The sequence below is a fragment of the Sinocyclocheilus rhinocerous genome, unplaced genomic scaffold (assembly GCF_001515625.1).
Source record: "Sinocyclocheilus rhinocerous isolate Xijiao unplaced genomic scaffold, SAMN03320098_v1.1 scaffold3807, whole genome shotgun sequence".
NCBI classification, from domain to species: Eukaryota; Metazoa; Chordata; class Actinopteri; order Cypriniformes; family Cyprinidae; genus Sinocyclocheilus; species Sinocyclocheilus rhinocerous.
The window spans coordinates 474,962-483,410 of NW_015660506.1; positions in this window are offsets into that span (position 1 = coordinate 474,962).

Sequence of the window (8,449 nt, forward strand, 5' to 3'; positions counted from 1 at the left end):
TATGTTGGGGGCGTGTTAGAACGAGCCGTTTTAGGTAGGTGTGGTTAACTCTTAACTTTTATAAAGAATATCTCTTTGGATTTGAGACTTTAGTCTTTGCAAATTTACAGATCTTCTTTATGCACCAGGAGCTTGTAACACTCCAAAGAGAAAGGAAAAATTGAAATCGCATCATATGACCCCTTTAACACTCTCATGAGGTTCATGGAGTGAAACTGGCAAAAGAGTCTTTTGAAAATCACCCCACTGGGCATTTGGTGCAGTTAAAGAGATCAAGAGAGAGCAGCACTGAAGTGGCATATGCTAAATACTTTAGATATTGCATAAGCATACTGTTTAAAACAGCAGCATCTCTCCCTCTCCAAACGCCCACATGGAGATACAACACACTTATTTATATTACACTTCAATACAATCACTTAAAAGTGCATATAATAATATTCAAATAATTACATACACTGCTGTTCAAAAATTTGTGGTCAGTTAAGTTTTTTATTTTAAATTTTTGAAAGAAATTAATACTTCTATTAGCAGGGATGTATTAAATTGTTCAAAAGTGACAGTAAAATGCATTTAAATTTACAAAAATATTTATACTTAAATGGTGTTCTTTTGAACTTTTTACTTACCAAAGAATCCCAAAAATATATATATATATATAAATAAATAAAAATAAAATCATCAACACAAATAAGCAACACAACTGTTTTCAAATGTTTCTTAAGCACCAAATTAGCATATTAGAATAATTTCTGAAGTTTCATGTGATACTTAAGACTAGAGTAATGGCTGCTGAAAAATCTACTTTGCCATCACAGGTAGAAATTACATTTTAAAATAATATTAAAGTAGAAAACTGTTATTTTAAATTATAATAATAATTTACAATGTCAAAAAAAAAAGCAGTGAGCATAAGAGACTTCTTTTGTTCAAAATCATTAAAAATCTTACAACCCTAAACTTCTGAATGGTAGTATATAAAATATTTACCAAGACATCAAAGATGTGTGCTGTTGGTGTGCCTCCATGTGAATGGATAAATTTGGATAAAAGTGTCTGTCAAACGTATAAATATAATTGTATCATATATGCATTCTGATGGACTAAATATAATGAAAAATAACATGGGAGCACCAGTTTAAGTTTCAAGAAAGAACAACATTAAAACTGGTACGCCAAGTATGTGGTTGGAAAAAACAACCCTATTTTCCTCTGAAATAAAATATTCAGAGGAAAGCTTCAGGATTAACATCCAGATGGAGCCATTGTTGTATTACATTTCTGTTCTATTCTTCCTGTGCAACAGATATACTGACTCTGTCAAGTTATAGTACATACTCATGTCTACATGTCTTATCTGCCTATGAATCACGTTTTAATTGGAGAGGAATATTGAATGCACATGAAGAAAGGTTGATTGCATGCATTATCATGGCTGATATAATAAGAACATTTACTGGAGTGGCGACTGCATGAAGATTTGAGATACATAATTAATACTGAGAGCTCACTAGAGACAAATAATGGATGAAAGAATAGAGAATACAAGATGTAAAGAAATGCAAACCACCATTTAATGTGCATTTCTCATAAATTATTTTCAAATAAATGAAACTAGACCAGCAACAGTGTCATCCTGCCAATAGCTCAAGTAAAGCCTGTGTGCAAAAGCCTCATTCATTTAGGACTGATCATTTTCCAGATTCTATCATCAAAAGATATCAGATGAAAGCAAACAAGTAATGAGAGGCCACAGTAGTGTTCTAGTTCCTTGTTTGTGCTCATCTCAAACTGACAAGACCATTTTTAAAGCATCACTCTAAAAGTGTTTCTATCATAATAAAGTAGCTATTTTGACTTTACATTTAAGTAAGATTTTGCATTACATGGCCTCAGTTAATAATTAAATCTAGAGAACCAAACAGAAGAATAAAAATATTAAATAACATTTGACCTACTTTTTCTTTCCTGGCATGGATTTAAATTTCTTTAAACATATTGTTTAACTTTCCTTGAAGAAATATTACACACACTAATGCTGTAAACATTTGAGAGAAAACTAAATAAATCATTTTGTCTCTCATGAGCCATATTTTAAAAAGAATGAGAAAACAGGCTCTGCTCTAACTCCCGAGAAACTATCTGTTATATATTTATGTGTGTTTACACTGAGGGAAGAAGAGGAAGAGGAACAGCATGATGGATTATTACACAAAGAACAAAAGCAGAGCCATATGTGTGCTAGTAACTGCAACTGAATTGTAATACCTGCAAAAGCAATTCATTCTTGTACCAAAAAACAAAACAAAAAAACACACTGATTCAAAAGATTCATGATCCAAAAATGTTGTTCATCTAATCATAACAAATGAGCAAATGAGACAGCATATGTTTTACAACGACTCTTATATAACTGGCTGAATGGTCAGAAGCCACCTAAGAGGTCATAGCTCCACCGGATACAGCTCATCTCAGATCAGTGATAGATAATAGATGCATGATCTACAAGAATAAGGTGGTCTACAATAATCTACTCTATGATTTAGGCATAGGAGAACCGATAAGGCTGCTGTTATTGTCTATGATCATCAGACAATAATTGCAGACAGAGCACACGTGTGTCGATGTCAGCATTTCAACACAAACACAGGTTAATGAAAATGTGTCTTCATAAGATTGTAAACAGAATATCCACAGAATCTGCTGACTATCCACTAACCTGCAGTACAAAAAAAAATTGTCATACCTAATTTGTCAGCATCAGAAATTCAGCAAAATCGGTTTCATTCTGTTTTGTGTATATCTCCCTCTGCAGATGTGAAGCAGGGGCTGCAGTGATTTAGGCTGAATAAAGCCTTGATTAATCAATATTTTCATGCTCTGATGCCCACACAGCATAAATCAGCATGGAGATGAAGTCAAGTTAACAATATGGACAACACTGTCAATGCTCTTCACTGCCTCTAGCCTTTCAAGGTGATTTATATTGCGCACTATAGTCTTAATGACATTCTCTCCATCTTCCCTTTTATCACTTTCCAAGGTGTCTCCTGTACCACAACAGCACTCTGACATGCCTTCAAACTGAATAAATATCGGTGTCCTGTTTGGGTCAATGCACACATTTTGCACTTCAAACTTGAAGTTACATTTCAAAGACAGAAATCTAGAAAGAACTTTTAGCTTCAGGCTATTATAGATGGACTGACTGACAATGCAGTATGATTCAGTCTATATTCAGTCTTGGTCTAACAAAAACAACAGCATACACTCTTAAAGTTGACATTAAAGGGGTCATATGATGCGATTTCAATTTTTCCTTTCTCTTTGGAGTGTTACAAGCTCTTGGTGCATAAAGAAGATCTGTAAAAGTGAAAATTCACACGATTTTCTAAAATCTAATTGTGAACAATTGAACTATGCATATTTTTCATTTTTTAAATTTGCAATCAAAATGTCATAACTCAATCTTCTTTATGGTGATGTATGCAAGACTTCTCCAGTCACTGGATCTCCTTAAACTCCGCCCCTTTCTTACAATCAACCACAAACATGCATTCAGAACTGCTTCCATCCAATCAACAACCGATGGATAGAACCAAGTCACCAGCTTATATTTTTTCTTTCAATCATCTGTTTCCCTTGATTATCAAAATATGGAAGAATAGATCTGTCAGTACTTTTGTTTCATCAAGACTTTAATGAAACATTACAGATTTAATAAGTAATATATATATTATAATATATAATAATAATAATAATATATATATTTATATTTATAATTTTTAAGAGAGTAAAAGCAAATACATAGCAAACAGTGCTGCAATGTCAATGTCTGGTTTTACTGTCCTAGTGTCCTTGAAGGGGTTATTTGACTATTCTTCTCACTAACTGGCCAGCTGGTGTGAAATTCAGCACAGTGTGTCCTAGAGATGCTGAGGTATCTAAAACATGCATGCAAGTCTCTTGTGTATTCAGAAACATGCCTTATAGACTGTGTAAATCAACAATTCTCTGTGACTTGAATCAATCATTCTGCATCTCTACTTTGATTTATTTTTAGAGTAAAAAGTGCTGGACATTTTTAATACAATCATGTCCACAGACGATGTCAGAAAACACTGAGCCCCTGGGCCCTAACTCACTGTTTGCCCTAGCCAGGTGAAACAAAGATTTCATCTTGTGTCATGTTGGGACCCTACACTGTCCCAGTGGGCACAGTAAAAGGGATGTAGTTGTTCTTCCAGGGACACCAGATCTGAAAGGACATCCCCTTGTTATCCCTCTTTGAGAGCAGAGCCAGAGGCTCCTGAGAGAGAGACAGAAGCAACCATTATCTCTGTTACCTGACACAGATGACAAGGGCATAATGGATCTTTATTCTGGTACCCCTTTGGTAAATATGAGAATATCCTTTTGCATGTCCTCAGTGAGGATTCACTCCACAAACCGATCCACAAACCACATCTCATGCAGAGCACAACCATGAGGACATTTTTGTTTTATATCATGTAACGATGCAAACTCGTAACACATAAAAATGACAGATGTCTAGTGAAACCTACAGATATGTCCCATTGCGTGTTTCTTATCTTAATAATACAGAAAATGTACTGTGCTTCCCTGATTCACACAATCATAGCTGAGGAGGCACCGACTAAGAGTGAGAATGCTTCAGATGCACAAGCTTCATACAGAGAAATGGCAATCAATAGCAGTAATGAAAATATAATGAAGTGTGTTAGAATGACAATGGAAATCAAAAGTGTAAATCAGACTTTTTGGCACACATACCTATAAATACAACATTAACATAGCACAGAGGAGACAAGAGAGCAGACAACACCATCAGTTTAACCGATTAGATATGAGCTACAGATCATAATACCACCAGTCTCTTCAAAACAATTGTGAGGTAAGAAAGAATCATTTCTCACCAGGTATATATTTTAATTCAAGATCATGCCATTGAATAATGAACGTTAAATGACAGGAATGGTGTCATTTGAATCAGCAGGTTCTCTTATATACAGATCTGACATACGCATTAAAATAACTAGAAATATGTCTGAACAGATGGAGAAGATTGTAACAAAATGGGACAGTATATGAACATTTGTGACTATCACACATACCTATGCATTTAGAATTAGTTTTCTAAGTTTTACATATTTCTATATTTGTTTACAATTTTACTTGATCTTGTGATTTATAATGATTCCTATAAAATCTTTACAATAAAATGAGGCTGGTAGTGGGGAATTACATAATTATGAACAAATACACTTAATTTCCTTCCTTCCTTTATTAGTGTTACAGCCATTCAGGCACCCCCATGCATAGATTTTAACAACAGCTCTCTCTGTACTTGATATTAATTTAGACACTTAAGTGATAAGTAGCCTAGTAGGTTTGTAAACTGTTTTGCAGCAGACACTTATGCGAATATTATACCAAAGTTTGAGACACACACAAAACAATAAATAAATAAATAACAAAACAAAACAGAAGAAGAAGAATGAGTTACCAGACGTTGAAATAAAATGATACAACATCGCTCTGACTCCTCTAGATACCTAATCGAGAAAGGATATTAGCCTCAATGACTGCTTTTTAAGCCTCAATTTCCGTGATACAGCGATCGAATTTAAAATGCTCAATCTCTCACACCTGTTCCACTATCTTTCGGCAGATGCTTATGATAAGTCGAATCATGATAGGCGATATGCACCAGTCATGCACTGTGCATTGTTACGGGTTCATCAGATCCAGTAAAAGTTTGCATTAGCAGGAGTCGTCTTTAAATCCCCTGCACTCTTTCAATAATTGAATTGATTTCAAGATCTCCGATTGTTTAGCATATGTATGAAACCACTTGGTCAAATAAAAACGCATCTAAAGAAAACATAACTCAACTTTTAATACAATATTGAACAGCACTGCAGGTACTTACAGTGACTGGCGCACATTGCCGAGCTGAGTACGGAGAGCAGCGTCAAACTGACAGCAAAAGCCCGTGACTTTGGCAACTGCATGTTGTCCAGGTTTCCCGGTGGCAGTATATCCTAAGCGTGTATGAAAATTAACGTATTTCCAATACGATTCGCGCGTATCTCTGTTTTCGTGAGTATTTCAGTGGCTCGTGCCTCTCTATCCTGAAACCAGTGAGCAGCAGAAAGAAGCTCTTAAAGACACCCACAGCTCCCCAAACGCCGTCATCATCATCCCTCTAACGCACACACACATAAACAACGCACTCCCTCCTTTGCCACGCGTCCCTCATTTTCCAAAACAAACACTGGTTGAGCTCCAAATGCATCTGAAGTCAGTCCCATATGACATATAAATTTGTTTTGAAGTAATAGAGGCGAACGATGTGGAAAACTGTATGTGGCATATTCATCAGCGCTTAGTGATTTCATCAGTGAATTGTGATCCGACAAGCTTTCAGCACCGTGGACAGCTCCACCAGGACAATCCCTGTTGTAGATGATTAGGAACATGGTAGCTGGTTTCCAGCAGTTTTAAGATGGCCAAAGCTGGTCATTAGTTGGTTAGTTGGCAAGTGAGTTATTAGCTGGTTGACCAGCAATCATGCTCCAGCTTGACCATCTTAAGCTAGTATAAACAGCTAGTTGAGCTAGTATACATAACCAGCTTGGAACAGCTAATGACTTGGTTAGACCTCTACATTTATTCATTTAGCAGACGCTTTAATTCGATTATGTATATAAGACAAGCTAAGCCCAGTTAATGTTTATCTTAGACCAGCTAGAAATGTTCCATGTTCCAACACAAAGCTACCAGCTTAATGAATTCCGATTGGTACAGACAACCAAACAGCAGTGAGTTAATTAAGCTTAGTTAATGTACCTTTACTTTCTAGTTGACATTTTTCCAGGTGGCTTATAAGCATGGAGGAAAGACTGCCAAAGGCTATGTGCTGGACATTTAAACCATTTAAATACAGTTCTGAATATTTCCCACCCTTTCTCAGTTGTCTGTGTAATTATAGGTCATCGTAACAATCGTCATAATAATCATAGTCAATAATCAAGACAATATTTGTGAAAATGTGATTTATGGATGCTAATATGTATTAATTTTAGTGGCCAAACTCCACTTCATTAGATTATGAATGACAAAACCTGATTTCCAGTATGGAAGGACAGTCTGTGATAACTTAAACAGTAATGAAGTTGACCATCAGTGTCATTGACCACTCATAATTCTGAATAAAGATGGATGCCCTGCATTTTTTTTTTCAAAGTGTTTGCCATCCTGTGCTCCTATATTTTCAGTTACTGAATGTGCATAATTTATTTATTAATATTTTTTCTTAGGCTGGTGGTTGTAAACACTTTTGGGTCTCATCCATCTTACTTTACTAGACAGCTGGTGACACCCATAGGCTTTAAATGGGATGACAACACCTGCCCACTGACTCACACAACTGCTGCTCCATTATCCTTAGTGAGGACTAAATGATTTACATGGAAAGAATGAACAGGAAGTAGTGCAAAACATCAATTAATTATGTTCAAATTCCATTAATCAATACATGAAAAGCTTTCGTTTTGTACCTGATACATTTAAAGTCAAGTATCAACCTTTAATAAAACCAGCTTTGTTATCTCATTTAATTGTTTAACAACAGCAAACTAAAGAAGCCATGGCTGTAGCACAAGGAGTAGAGCATGGCGCTAGCAACAACAAGGTCATAGGTTTGATTACCTGAGAATGCATGAACAGATCAAATGTAAACCCTGAATGCATTTTAAGTTGGCTTGGGGGAAAAAAAGGTGTCTGCCAAAAGCATAAATGTAAATGAAATCAATTCCATTTCATTTGGTAATTTAGTCTCACCTGCTCAAATCATGCTGACTGCATCACTGGCTAGATCAACAGCAGGTGGGTTAAACAACCTTAAACTAAACAGTGACCGAAACTAAATTACCACAGATGTGCAAGATTCTTGTTCAATACAGTGTCGCCTCATTTACCTAGACTCATACTCATGAGAAAAAATGTGGACAGCTCGATGAAAACATTGCAAAGGAAGTTCAAAGCCAGTTGTATGACAGTTGGATGATAAGTGTGTTTGTGCAACAGTCAGATGGTTTAATGTTGCAGTCAGGACTCATCTCCCACTGGGATGAGTGATAAGCCTGTTATCACATAAGAGGGTATAAACAGGCTTCACAAGGGACAGAATGCAGTGACAATGACATTAATATTTAAAGTTTGACCCCCTCAGTTCAGATGTTCATTTTCTCATGGGTCAAAAAGATCTGCATTGTAAAGCATTAAGAGAGAAGTAAAGTCCCCAGCATTTCAATATCTCCTTATCAATTACTTATTAACTGAACACCATGCATGATGCTATCAGATAATGAGTATAGAACGTATTGCTCATGAAATGGTTTGCTTAAACAAATGCATGACCACT